Here is a 14533-nt window from a genome sequence, read left to right on the forward strand (position 1 = left end):
TGCTACAAAAGTTGGGTATTCATCCTTTCTGATGGAGGCATAATACTCCATAGTGTATATGGACCACATCTTCCTTATCCATTCATCCGTTGAAGGGCATCTTGGTTCTTTCCATAGTTTGGCGACTGTGGCCATTGCTGCTATAAACATTGGGGTACAGATGGCCCTTCTTTTCACGACATCTGTATCCTTGGGGTAAATACCCAGGAGTGCAATTGCAGGGTCATAGGGAAGCTCTATTTTTAATTTCTTGAGGAATCTCCACACTGTTCTCCAAAGAGGCTGCACCAACTTGCATTCCCACCAACAGTGTAAGAGGGTTCCCCTTTCTCCACATCCTCTCCAACACATGTTGTTTCCTGTTTTGTTAATTTTGGCCATTCTAACTGGTGTAAGGTGATATCTCAATGTGGTTTTAATTTGAATCTCCCTGAGGGCTACTGATGATGAGCATTTTTTCATGTGTCTGATAGCCATTTGTATGTCTTGATTGGAGAAGTGTCTGTTCATATCTTCTGCCCATTTTTTGATGTGTTTGTCTGTTTCGTGTGGGTTGAGTTTGAGGAGTTCATTATAGATCCTGGAAACAGTGTTTTTAATAATTGGTGTTGGGACAATTGGGCACCTACAAGCAAAAGAATGAAACAGAACCACTTTCTTACATGATACACAAAAGTAAGCTCAAAATGGATGAAAAAAACTAAATGTGAGACCTGAAACCATAAAACTCCAAAAAGAACACAGGCAATAATTTCTTAGACAATGACTTTAGCATCTTATTTATGAATACATCTCCTCAGGCAAGAGAAACAAAAGCAAAAATAAACTATTGGGATTACACCAAAATGAAAAGCCTTTGCACAGCAATGGAAACCATCAACAAAACTAAAAGACAACCTACTGAATGGGAGAAGATATTTGCAAATTATCTATCTGATAAGGGGTCAGTATCCAAGATATATCAAAAAAATCTTACACAACTAAACACTAAAAAACCAAACAAGTCTATTTAAAAAATGGGCAGAGGAACTGAACATGTAAAGAGGCACAGGTGCCTGGGTGGCTTAGTCGGTTAAACATCTGCCTTCGGCCCAGGTCATGATCCCAGAGTCCCAGGATTGAGAACCACATCAGGGGTTTGGGGGGGTGTCCCTGCTCAGCAGGGAGTCTGCTTCTCCCGCTGCTCCCCACCCTGTCCTCATGCTCTCTCACAATCACTCTCAAATAAATAAATAAAATCTTAAAAAAAAAATAGAGGCCTAATGTCATTGATCATCAGGGAAACGCAAATCAAAACCGTGTTGAAGTATCACTTCACACCTGTCAGAATTGCTAGGAACTAAAAGACAAGAAATACCAGTGCAGCCACTGTGGAAAACAGTATGGAGGTTCCTCAAAAAATTAAAAGTTAAACCATCCTATGAGCCAAGAATTGCAATACTAGGTATTTACCCAAAGGTACAAAATACTGATTCAAAGAGACACAAGCACCCCGATGTTTACAGCAGCACTATCAGCAACAGCCAAACTATGGAAAGAGCTCAAATGTCCATCAACTAGTGAGTGGATAAAGAATTACACACACACACACACACACACACACACACACACACAGTGTGTGTGTGTATGATGGAATATTATTCAACCATCAAAAATAACGAAATCTCACCATTTGCAATGATGCAGATGGAGCTAGAGGTATATTATGCTACACAAATCAGTTGGAGAAAGACAGATACTATATGATTTCACTTACATGTGGAATCTAAAAAATAAGCAAAAAAACCCAAAGGATTAAACAAAGAAAGCAAACAGACTCAAACACAGAGAACAAACTGGTGGTTGCCAGAAGGGAGGTGGGTAGAGGGATGGGCAAAATAGTTGAAGGAAATTGAGTGGTACAAACTTCAGTTATAAAAAAATTAAGTCATAGAGATGAAAAGTAGGGAATATAGTCAATAATACTGTGGTTACATTGTATGATGTCAGGTGGTGACTACAGTTATGGTGAGCACTGAGTGATACATAGAATTGTGGAATCACTATGTTGCAACACCTGAAACTAATATAACATTGTCAATTATACTTCGATAATATATGAAATAAAATAAATAGAAGACCTTTATTTCCTTGTGATTAAACCCTTCGTAGAAAAGAAAAGGTGATAGAAAAATAACCCAGAATGCAGTGATGTCAGGTATCACTTGGGCCATAACCTTCAGATCTTCTGGAATGTTGAACACAAGCACTGATGAAGGGGGAAAGGCATGGGAGAGGCTCTGGGGGTGACTATGGAGGAAATGCTTCTCTCTTCCAAGCCCATGTTCTTATGTCCTTCCCCATGGGAATCTCCTTTACACCCAATCCCTGCTAAAATTCAATGTCTCTCTTTTTTAAAAGATTTTATTTATTTATTTGACAGAGATCACAAGCAGGCAGAGAGGCAGGCAGAGAGAGAGAGAGAGAGAGGAAGCAGGCTCCCTGCTGAGCAGAGAGCCCGATGTGGGGCTCGATCCCAGGCTCCTGGGATCATGACCTGAGCCGAAGGCAGAGGCTTTAACCCACTGAGCCACCCAGGAGCCCCTCAATGTCTCTTTCTGATTCCAAATTAGAGCATCTGTTACTCCTCAACATAACCCATGGTGTAAATGAACTATTATTGTTTTAAGCCACTGAGATTTTGGAATTTTTTCTTTCTGGAACACAACTAGCTTATCCTGACCAATTGAATCACTTTTCATGTGCAAGCAATGCATTAATGAAACGAGAATTCAAGATAAGGGAGGTCATATTGGAAATCTACTCGAGGTTATGGATTTTTTAGTTGATTCTTCCAAATTTTGTCATTTTTTCTTTTACCTGTCTTAAACTATAATAGGTTTAAATACCACAGACATTCATTTGGCCAATCTGTAATAGGATAGGGAAACATTCTGACCTTCCATCTCTAGGTCACTGCCCTGGATATCAAACACACTGCAGGTCTCTGTGATGACTCCTACAGGGTTATTTCTGACAGGTTCTCAATATTCTGTAAGAATGTAATCACTAGACTCATTCCAGGCATTCATGTCACAAAATTTCCTGGGCAAAACTGACACTTATTGGCAGACTTGTCTACAGTTGAAGAAAGGGGCCAGAACTAGAAGCAAATGAACTCAGTGGTTTTGCTTTATTCTTGCCTTTGTGAGTAGGAAGTGAGACAGACGCACTCACCTACTCTAAAGGGAAGGGTACCTGACCCACTGCTATTCCCATCTGAAATTCTTCCTCAAATGAATATATACCCACTAAGAGCAGAAGGCTGTTTTTTAAGGAAATAGAAGAGCCCTTGTTCCAGCAGGGTTCTGGAAACCCAGCACAGCAAGTACATGGTTCATAGGTAAGACCATCTTAGCCCAGAGACCAAAGTGGGTTTACTGTCAGAGGAGTCACATTGATACTTGTTTGTCAATGTCCAGTCTAAATTGGTTTCTGGTTCTATGTAATTTGTATTAGATTTTCACACTATTTTTTCAACAGTTACATCATCTCTTTTTCTCTACAATTTACGCTCCTGACACCCTAAAATGTAAGTGAAACTGTCAGCCTTCCAATTTAACAATGGTGATTTCTTATGCTGCATAATGGGTATGATAATAGAAATTCAGGTAGTAGGTAGATCCATGAGGCATATTTGGTTATTAAATTTGGAGTGTTATTTCTTCCTGTGGAGTGTTATTTCTGCCTGTGATTGCCAAATAAACCAATGGATTCAATGTAATTAAAACATCGTATTTCTTTCTAAACAACCTATCCTTTTGCATTTGCTGACTTAGAATTTCTTCCCCAGAAGGTAAATGTCAGTTTCTAGCTATAGCCAACTTTAATCCTTCTGTTCCTCTGCATATATACAATGCTCCCTGCATAGAACCTCTACTATACCTTCCAGGTTCATTCCTCCTTCTTTAATAGTCATTCTCTCTCCCATGCTGAACTGTAAAACCTCAAAGACAGACCATTACTTATCTGCCTCAGTGTCTCCAGATCCTAGACCAAGGCCTGTGAAATAGTAAGTTGTCAATATATGGCTGTTGAATGAAGTTTCTTAGTTCACCCTCTGCTGTTAGTCTCTCCTGTTAGGCATCTTCAGTCAAATCATGATGTTAAAATTCTCAAAAGGAAAACTCAAATCACGAAACTCTGTTGGTTAAAAAACACTTATCGACACTCTACTGTTTCAAATAGGTGAAGACTCCTTATCCTGATATTCAAAAGCCTCCTCAATCTGCATGAATGCCAAAATCTTTCCCAAATCACTGCTCCAGACAACCTATAATAAAGTTCAACTCTTCTACCTGCTTTTCTTCACCTATCTCCACAGTGTCTCACCTGTGCTTTGGTCATATTTCCTCTAGGCCAAATAGTTTGCCCTTTTCCTTCATCTTTAAGTTCCATCTTTACACATTCTGTACTGTAGTTACTGTGTTCCTCCAATCCTTAGTCAGCAGGCCTTTAGGTTGTTCCTAACACATCCCGGAAATTATGTGTAGCAGAGGACATACAGAAATAGAAGACACCATTGTGCTTTAAAGGAAGAATGTTCTGGTGGATAGACAGAGGTGAAAAGCCCTAGAATACAGCAAAGTGCTTGCACATGGTATGTTAAGAGCTCAAGGGATATGCACCTACCCCAGGTGAAATTTAAGCTACTTAAATCTAAGGAGAAATAATCAAGGCAATGGTAATCATCATGACATATTTTTCTGACATTATCATATCATATTCATTGTGTTATTGGCATATGCTGGCAATGCACGTGCAAATTCCCTCTGATAATACCACCCTTGTACAGGCCACCTATGGCATTTGTGGGAATTAAAACAAAAGAACAAATAATGGTTGGCCCACACAGCATGAATCTATGTAATTAAGTTATAAATAACACTAAGAAACTGTTAAATTAAATCTGCTCTATACTCCTACCTCAACAAGGTAGATTCCTAACCACCTGGAAGGGCAGGTTCAAATTCTGAATTCTCAGACTCACTGGAGTTTGAGGTCTGAAGGTAGTAGCACAGGAAAAAACCTGTCTACGCAGGAGCTAGTGACGCTCCCCCTTTCTCTTCTCCCTGGTTTGTATCTTCCCACGCAGAGAGGGACTCTGCACTCCTGCGGACATGACAGGCTTTCCCACTAACACCTGCTGTTTGGACCGCCTGGGCCTAGCAGTGTACACACCAAAGGCAAGTCTGCATTCAGCACAGCTCAGGAAGAAGCCCCGCAACCTTGGAAGAGGACTCAGTGCCACTGAAGAAGATAATCCCAGCACAAGCGTACCTGGAGTGTGTCTAGAGATAGATTGCTAGCTGACCCACGGGGCCCCCGTAAGAGGTTAGGAAGGGGCCTGTGTTGCCTGGGCCTTGAGGCAGTATTTCTGCTCCCAAAGCACTTCCTTCAACACACTCTCACACCCAAGGAGACGTAATGACCATCATATGTAAATAGTAGTTCCATATACATTTTTAAAAATTTTTATTTAAATTCCATTTTAATTAACATATACTGTATTATTAGTTTCAGAGGTAGAATTCAATGATTCATCAGTTGTATATAACACCCAGTGCTCATTCCATCAAGTTCCCTCCTTAATGCCCATCACCCAGTTACCCCATCCCTCCACCCACCTCCCCTCCATCAGCCCTCAGTTTGTTCCCTGTAGTTAAGAGTCTTTTATAGTTTGGCTCCCTTTCTGTTTTCACCTTATTTTATTTTTCCTCCATATATATTTTTAGGGAAATTAACATCTCCTCCCCTGAGAAAGCTATAGTTTAATAAAGTACATATAATAAACATGTGTAAAAAATCTATAATACTTGGGGCGCCTGGGTGGCTCAGTGGGTTAAGCCGCTGCCTTCGGCTCAGGTCATGATCCCGGGGTCCTGGGATCGAGTCCCACATGGGGCTCTCTGCTCAGCGGGGGCCCTGCTTCCCTCTCTCTCTCTCTCTGCCTGCCTCTCTGTCTACTTGTGATCTCTGTCTGTCAAATAAACAAAATCTTTAAAAAAAAAATCTATAATACTTGACATATACATTAGAATGTTTTGTGTAGCTCAGGAATACAAGTAATCAAAATAGTAATGATAATCATGTATGAAACTAATTTTATGGTAATGGATCAACCAGGAAATAATGGAACAAAGGATTCTGGATAAACTGTTAAGAAACAATGAGAATATTTATTTTAAAAATTGCAACCAAAAAAATCTGGCTAAGAAAACTCATCACAAGGATAGCTGATAGCTCTGATCAGTGTGTCAAAAATATCTATAGTTTCCTGCTGCTTTAGAAAATAACAAGTTCTTCATCCGATAAGGTAAAATCCTTTGATAGAAAGGCTTGTTCAAACATCTTTTCATTAGGTTTAAAATAGTCATAAAATGTAATTTGGGAGACTTCCACTAAAAATGTCAACAGAGTCATGGGTTTGTTACAAACTTCTACTAACTTATGAAGCCAGAAAACTGGTCATCTTTCCCAATGAGAACTATAAAATTATGATTTGGGTTTTGAAATACAAATGAAGTTTTAATAAGTTCATTTTCAAGAATAATATAACTTTGCAAAAGTCACAACTTAGTATCTGTGGGTGCCAATTGAGGAACAAAGGAAAAACACCAGATTCAAACCTCAGCCTGAGATGGAACTCCAACACTCATCAGAGTATATGACCTTGGGTAAGTCATTTACACTGAGTCATTTGAGAAAGAATATCTCAGCATAAAATAAGGATAATAATACTTAATATTATTCTGCGAAGACTAAATCGGGCTACATGTGAAGGTGCTTTGAAAACATCAATGTGTCATAGAATTGTAATATAGCAAAATTAATGTTATTTGTTTTAACTCCCTCCTGCTGTGATTTCTGACATACATCACAGAAAAAGGATAGATCCCTCATCATTGACAGTATTTCTTTTCTGCTCAGCAGCAGTTATTTCCTTAAATTTGAAACTTGCAGAACTCTGATTCAGTCATTGAAATGACTGATCTGTATCAGGGTGTCATCTTGGTAGTTGTTGCTTTCAACTTAATAATTATGATCAGTTATGACAACTGACAACTGAGACTTTCTGGAACTAAAATAATTATCTCAGCTGTGTTTTTTGTCACTTCTGCCATATTGTATAAACCTTAACATAATTTTAATTAACTTTTATTCAGAAGAGAATTAAAGTGTACATGACTTAGATAAAATAACAAAAGGCAAGGAAAGGTTTATACTATTTCTACCATGTGTACATCTTTAGGGGGAAAAAGAAATATTATATTAACAAACATATTTTTGAAGTACAAATATATCAATAAATCAAATGAAGCAGAGGTTTTTCAAAGGCAGGAAAGAATATACTGTTGGATAGTCAACAATCAAAGTCAAGCAAAGCCACCAACTAACACATGAGTTGATTATGGATATGATGTAGGACAAGGATTTGAAAGGGTTAAAGAAGACAGAGAATTCAAATTAAGATCTTTAAAGCTGAAATGAAATACAACTAAATTTTTATTTTGTGTGATATTCCTGATGATTATTTTTATTATTTATTTATTTTTTGAAAAGATTTTATTTTTAAGTAATCTCTATGCCCAATGTGGGGCTTGAACTCACAACCCCAAGATCAAGAGTTGCATGCTCTATTGACTGAGCCAGCCAGGCGCCCCCTCATGATGATTATTATGTAAGAGCCTGGCTCCTACATAGCACAATTAAAGGCCTCCTTTGACTTTCACTGCTTCTCTTTCACAAACTCTAAGTTGCGCTACTCTTCAAATGCTCTGGGCCCTTATAGGAGATCCTGCATTTTAGGGTTTAATGCCTCAACCTGTCATCTATAACTATCTTTCTTCCCTCTCCTTTTTGGAGAATGATTTATTTTAATTGTTTTTTAAAAAGAATTTGAACATACACAAAGATATAGATAGGATAACTCAGATATCCATCCTCCAGCCCTAAAAACCATCACTTCATAGAAAATTCTACCCTATATATACCCCCATCATCTTCTTCTTATAATCTATGAATTCTTCAGTTTGTATCTCTAAGAGAAACTTTTTAAATAAATATACTCATGATACTATTTTCATACTTAAAACAAAGACATAATTTTTGTCACCAAATATGTAGCTGGGATTCAAAATTACAGCTGCCTTCTAGATCATCATTGTGTTTATATTTTCTCTGATAAAGATCTAAATAATATCTATATATTATAATGACTGATGTGTATTTCATGATCTATTAATTTATGTGTTTTCCTTCATCTTCCCCTCTATTTCCCCTAGCATTTAATAATAAAATAATCAGATACTTACTAAGTGACAATGTCCTGTGGAAAATTCTACATGCACAGCTTTTAATTCTTCCAAAGGCACTCCAAGTTGAACATTGATTCACTCATTCTTATTTGCCTAGCACCAAGTTTAAAGCATAAGAGTGTCTGACTACAAAGTTGGCATTCTTTCCAGTATACCATGTTCCTTCAAATTTCACTTTAAAGGTATACAATTATATCACCACTCCCATTTCTATTGATTGATACCCTCCTTGCTGTGCAAATTTCTCTCATAGTCATGCTTTTCTGCCAACAAGGGAGGATGCCAATACATTTCTTAAAGCAATGCCTGTCATGGACTTTAATGAGAATTTAAATTTTGAATGATACTAAGAACCATTACAGATCAATTAATAACAAGCCAAAATTACCTATTTTTTTTCTTTTGACAGAAAGGGCTAGCAGATAAAGTAGAGAACTTACAAAGATGATAATTTAAGAGATTCAAAAATCTCTTTGAGAGTTTTAATATCCTGGCAGACAAGATCAAGAATCAGAGTCATATGTTACTAAAATTATCTGTGTTTAAAGAATCAAGACTCATTAGAACAAAAATGTTCAAGAAATTGATACTGAATATAAAGATAGTGACAAATCCCATCTATGAGCATGAAATACCTTTCTACTTATTTGTGTTTTCTTCAATTTCTTTCATTGCTGATATAGTTTTCAGTGTACAGATCTGTCACCTCTCTGGATAAATTTATTCCTAGGTATTTTATTCTTTTTGATGCAATTTTAAATTGATTTTGTTTTCTTAATTTCTCTAATAGTTTGTTATTAATGATGTAATGAAACACCTTTACATTTTTATTTGAGTCCTCTATTTTCTTGGTAATTCTACCTAAAGGGCTATCAGGTTTAGAAAAAAAGATTTTATTTATTTATTTGTTGAGGTTGGGGAGAGAGAGAGCACACAAACTGGGGGAGCAGCAGGCAGAGGGAGAAGCAGGGTCCCTGCTGAGCAAGGAGCCAGATGCTTGACTAGATCCCAGGACCCTGGGATCATGACCAGAGCAAACACTCAAAGACTGACTGAGCCACCCAAGTATCCCAGGCCTGTCAGTTTTTGGTTACTTTTTCAAAATGTCACCTATAAGCTTCATTCATCTTTTCTATTGTTTTTCTGATCTCCAATTCATTTACTTCCACTATAATCTTTTTTCTTTTCTTCCTTCTGCTAACTTTCGGCTTGATTCCCCTTCCCCTCCCAGTTCCTTGAGGTATAAAGTTGTTTGAGAACTTTCTTTTGTCTTAATGTAGGTGTTTTTTACTAAAAACTTCCTTCTTAGTACTGCTTTTGTATATACACTAAGTCTTACTATCTTGTTTTTCCATTTTCATTTGTCTGAAGATATGTTACTGATTTCTCTTTTCATTTCTTCCTTGATCCATTAGTTGTTCAGGAATTCATTTAATCTCCTTATATTTGTGGGGGCGCTTGGGTGGCTCAGTGGATTAGGCTGCTGCCTTCAGCTCAGGTCATGATCTCAGTGTTCTGGGATCGAGCCCCGCATCAGGCTCTCTGCTCAGCAGGGAGCCTGCTTCCCCCCTCTCTCTCTGACTGCCTCTCTGCCTACTTGTGATCTCTCTCTCTGTCAAATAAATAAATAAAAAATCTTTTTAAAAAAATCTCCTTATATTTGTGAATTTCCCAGTTTTCTTATAATTTACTTCCAGTTTCATAACATTTTGGTTTGTAACCATGATTGATATGATCTCATTTCTCTTAATTTTAGTACTTGTTTTGTGGCCTAACATATGATCTATCCTGAAGAATACTCCATGTGCCCTTAAGAATGTGTATTCTGCTGCTGTTGAATGGAATCATCTATATACGTCTGTAAGATCTATCCATAACATCTAACGTATCACCTAAGTCCAGTGTTTCCTTAATTTCTGTCTGGATGATCCATCCATTGTTGAAAGTGGCATACTGAAGTCCTCTACTATTATTTCATTGTTACCTATTTCTCCCTTCAGATCTGTTAATATTTGCTTTATGTATTTAAGTGTTCTTATGTTTGGTTCCTAAATATTGTTAAATGTTATGGTCTCCTTTGATCCCTTTATCATTATATAATGACCCTGTTTGTCTCTTCTTGCAATCTGTGTCTTACAGTCTATTTTGTTTGATATAAATATAGCTACCCCTGCATTCTTTTAATATCCATTTGCATAGAGTACCTTTCCCATCCCTTCACTTTAGTCTATGTGTGTCCTTAAAACTAAAGTGAGTCTCTTGTAAGCAGCATAGAGTTGAATCATGTTTTTCCATCAATTCAGGTATTCTATGTCCTTTGATTGGAGAATATAGTCCATTTACACTAAATTAATTACTGATAGGTATGGACTTACTATTATCATCTAAACCATGGTTTTCTTGTTCTGTAGTTCCTTTTTCCTTTCTTCTTCTCTTGTTCTTTTCCTTTGTGATTTGATGATTTTCTATAGTGCTATATTGATTCCTTCCTTTTTATCTTTTGTGTATCTACCTTGGATTTTGCTTTATTAATACCATGAGTCTTACATAAAAAGTCTTTTGTGTGTGTGTGTGTGTGTGTGTTTGAATGCATATGAAATTCTCCATTTTATACCCCACTCCCTTACATTTTATGTTATTGATTTCATAAATTGTATCTTTTTATACTATATCCGTTAATAAATTATTATGATCACAGTCTTCTAACCCTCTTACTAGTTTTATAGTGACTTACCTAACACCATTACAACACTGGAGTATTTTATATTTAACTATATATTTATTTTCACCAGTGAGTTTTATATGTTCATGTATTTTTGTTACTATTTAGCATCCTTTTGTTTCAACTTGAAGAATTATATCTCTTGGAAGTTCAGTCTAGTGGTGATGAACTCATTTAACTACGTTTGTCTGGAAATACCCTTTTTTCTCTTTCAATTCTGAAGGACAAATTTGCTGGATAGAGTATTTTCAGTTAGAAAATTTATTTCTGTCTGCATTTTGAATATATCATTGCACTCCCCTTCTAGCCTGAAAATTTTTGCTGAAAATTTGGCAGATACTTCCATGGTCCTAAATAGTCCCTTGTATTAACAAGTTGCTTTCCTTTTGTTACTTTCAACATTTTCTCCTTGCCTTTAACTTTTGACAACTGTCTCTCTCTGTGAGTCTCTTCAGATTCCTTTTACTGATAATCTTGAGCTTTCTGGATCTAGATGTTTTTCTTTCCCTAGATTAAGGGAGTTTACAGCCATTTTTTTTTCTTTTTAAAGACTCTATTAATGGGGTGCCTGGGTGGCTCAGTGGGTTAAAGCTTCTGCCTTCAGCTCAGGTCATGATCCCAGGTTCCTGGGATTGAGCTCCACATCAGGCTCTCTGCTCCACAGGGAGCCTGCTTCGCTTCCTCTCTCTGCCCGCCTCTCTGCCTACTTATGATCTCTGTCAAATAAATAAATAAAATATTTTTTTAAAAAAGACTCTATTAATTTACCTGTCAGAGAGAGAGAGAGAAACACAGAGCGCACAAGCACGGGGAGAGGCAGGCAGAGGGAGAAGCAGGCTCCCCACCAAGCAGGGAGCCAGCACACTCAATCCCAGGACCCCGGGACCATGACCCAAGCCAAAAGCAGATGCCCAACCGACTGAGCCACCCAGGCGTCCTGCCATTATTTTTCAATACACTTTTTAGTCCTTTTTCTGTCTCTTTACTTTCTGGGACCACAATAATACATACTGGTATATTTGATGGTGCCCCATAAGTCCTTTGATCTCAACTCTTTCTCATTTTTTTGTCCTTTTGGTCCATTGATTAGGTGAATCCCACTGTCCGGTGTTTGAGTTAATTGATTATTTCTTCTACTTGATCTAGTCTGTTGTTGAACCCTTCCATTGAAAATTTTGGTTTAGTCCCTGCATTCTTCAGCTCATGATTTCTGTCCCATGATTACTTTTTTATATTTCTATCTCCTTGTTAAAATTCTCACTGTGCTCATGCATTTCTTCCCTTCCCTCACCCCCACCCCATTCTTCCTCTTCTTCCTTTTCTTTGCTTGACTCTCTCTCTGTTGATTTATGCACATTAGATAAAACAGCCACCTCTCCGGGCCTTGACAACATGGTTTTGTGTAGATGACAATTAACAATTAGTGTAGCCTGAGCCCCTAGTTTTCTCTCAAAACTTTGTGATTATCCAAGATGCCTTCTTTGTCCTTAGTGGTTCCCTAAGTGTACCAAGCTCTGTCAGTGTCCCACAGGGGAGGGTCACAGTCAGCACCTGGACGCAGGTTGATCAGAAACTGGACCTTTGGGCAACAGCTGACAAAGTATGTATTTAAGCCACTTCCAAGGAGAAACTGGAGCATTTTTGTCTGCTCCTTCTGTGCTATGCCTGGGTTTACAGCCAAAGGGGGATGCTTCTGTATCCTTTAAGAACTACTTCTTTATTTTGCACAGTGATATAGGATTCTTAAAGGCAAGACATGTTGGTTCTCAGAGCTAAGGGATCCAGGGCAGCAGTTGCAGAATCTAGGGTGTAGTCATGTGTACAAGCTCCTTCCAGGGAGATATTGGTTACTTGTGGTGGGCTGGAGGGAGAAGACAGGAGAAATGTCTGCCAACTTCCCTGGTCTGTGAGGAAGAGTACAGCTGGCCTCTCGATGTTTGCTTAATCAGAAGCCTGACTGTCAGAAGCAGCAGCTTTATAAGTATGCAGGTAAGCTTCTTTCAGGGTAAGAATGGGGGATGGGGGTTTTCCGCCTGCTCTCTCTACAATTTGTTTTGGAGGAATAGCCATGGTGAGTGCTCTTGTGACCAATAAGAACTATTCTTTGTTAGCTATAGTCTTGTGGGGTGGGTCTCATAGACATAAACCTCACTGGCTTTCAAATTTAAGTGTTTTGAGGGCCCTTCCCTTGGGTGAGGGTCTGAAGAGTTGGAATACTAGATGTGGGTTCCAAACGCTTTGCTCCTCTCTCCTGACTGTATGGCATGTGCTGGGGGTGGAGTTTATGCAAAGAGTTTGTCTCACCCTTTCCTTTCACTTCAGTATGGGTATTTTCTCATTTGCCCAGCATGTAGGAGTTACTCAGCTAGTTCCTAGATTTCTTTCAGAGGGAATTTTTCCAGGTGTACACATTTGATGAGTCAGTGAGAGGAAGGGGCAGAATTGATGAAAGGCACTGAGGCAGTGCAGGAGAGATTAACAATACGCATTCAGTATTTTTATCATTTCATTTCAGAAAAAAAAATGAGACTGAATTATGTTCCAGTCAATGCTTTCTGTTATACACGTATAGCGAAATCTTAAGTTTACTAAGGCACTACTAATTCTACTCAGCATCTAGAACCAAAGACACTCTATCTGGAGATAAATAAACCATTTCTGAAGTATGAATCTCACATAACCAGACCTACACAGTAATGGAAAATATCATACACAGTTTTAACAATAGGTGTTTTTTCTGCCTTAATAAAGGTAGAAAAAGTTCAAATAAAACATCATTGAGAGGGGATAGAAAATTATATGTTTTATTCAATTAGGTTTACAGAGAACTTAAGGAAAAATGTACTCTTCTTTGGAAAACTTCGTGAATTTCTCTCTAAAAATCCCCTTAGTTTATTTTCCAGAGGATCTTAGAGTAAGGTAACAAACAAAACAAGAAGAAAATTATAGCCTTTGGAACTGCTTGACTAAATAGCTCTTTCTAAAAGGACTGGTGGTTTCTTTTGGATACAGTTAAGTGCCAAGGCTATAATTTCCCATTTATTTTCCTTCATTGTTGTAAATGCAGGTTATTTAGCCCAATTTGGTGCAATTTGCACTTTGTCAGAGGAAGGCTTTCTGTAGATTCACATTAACTGCATTTCTTCTCCTAAAACATGTTATAAAAACTGTCCCTGTCACTCTTCTTTTGACATCAGCCTTTTCCTCACACAGAACTCAGTCATCAAATGATTGAAGGCCTGTGTAATTCACCTCTAATGGATTGTATGAGACAAGGGTGTTTTAAACTTCTCTAGCTTAAAATGCCTTTCCTCAAATAGCTCACAGATCTGAAAGTGCATACACTTTAAGTAGAAAAGATCAAATTCCAATGTCATGCTACTGGAGTGGCTATCTTGACAGCTTTTTATTTATAGATTTTGTTTGGAGGGTGTTTAATATGAGGAAAGACACA

This window comes from Neovison vison, chromosome X (assembly GCF_020171115.1).
Source record: "Neovison vison isolate M4711 chromosome X, ASM_NN_V1, whole genome shotgun sequence".
NCBI classification, from domain to species: domain Eukaryota; kingdom Metazoa; phylum Chordata; class Mammalia; order Carnivora; family Mustelidae; genus Neogale; species Neogale vison.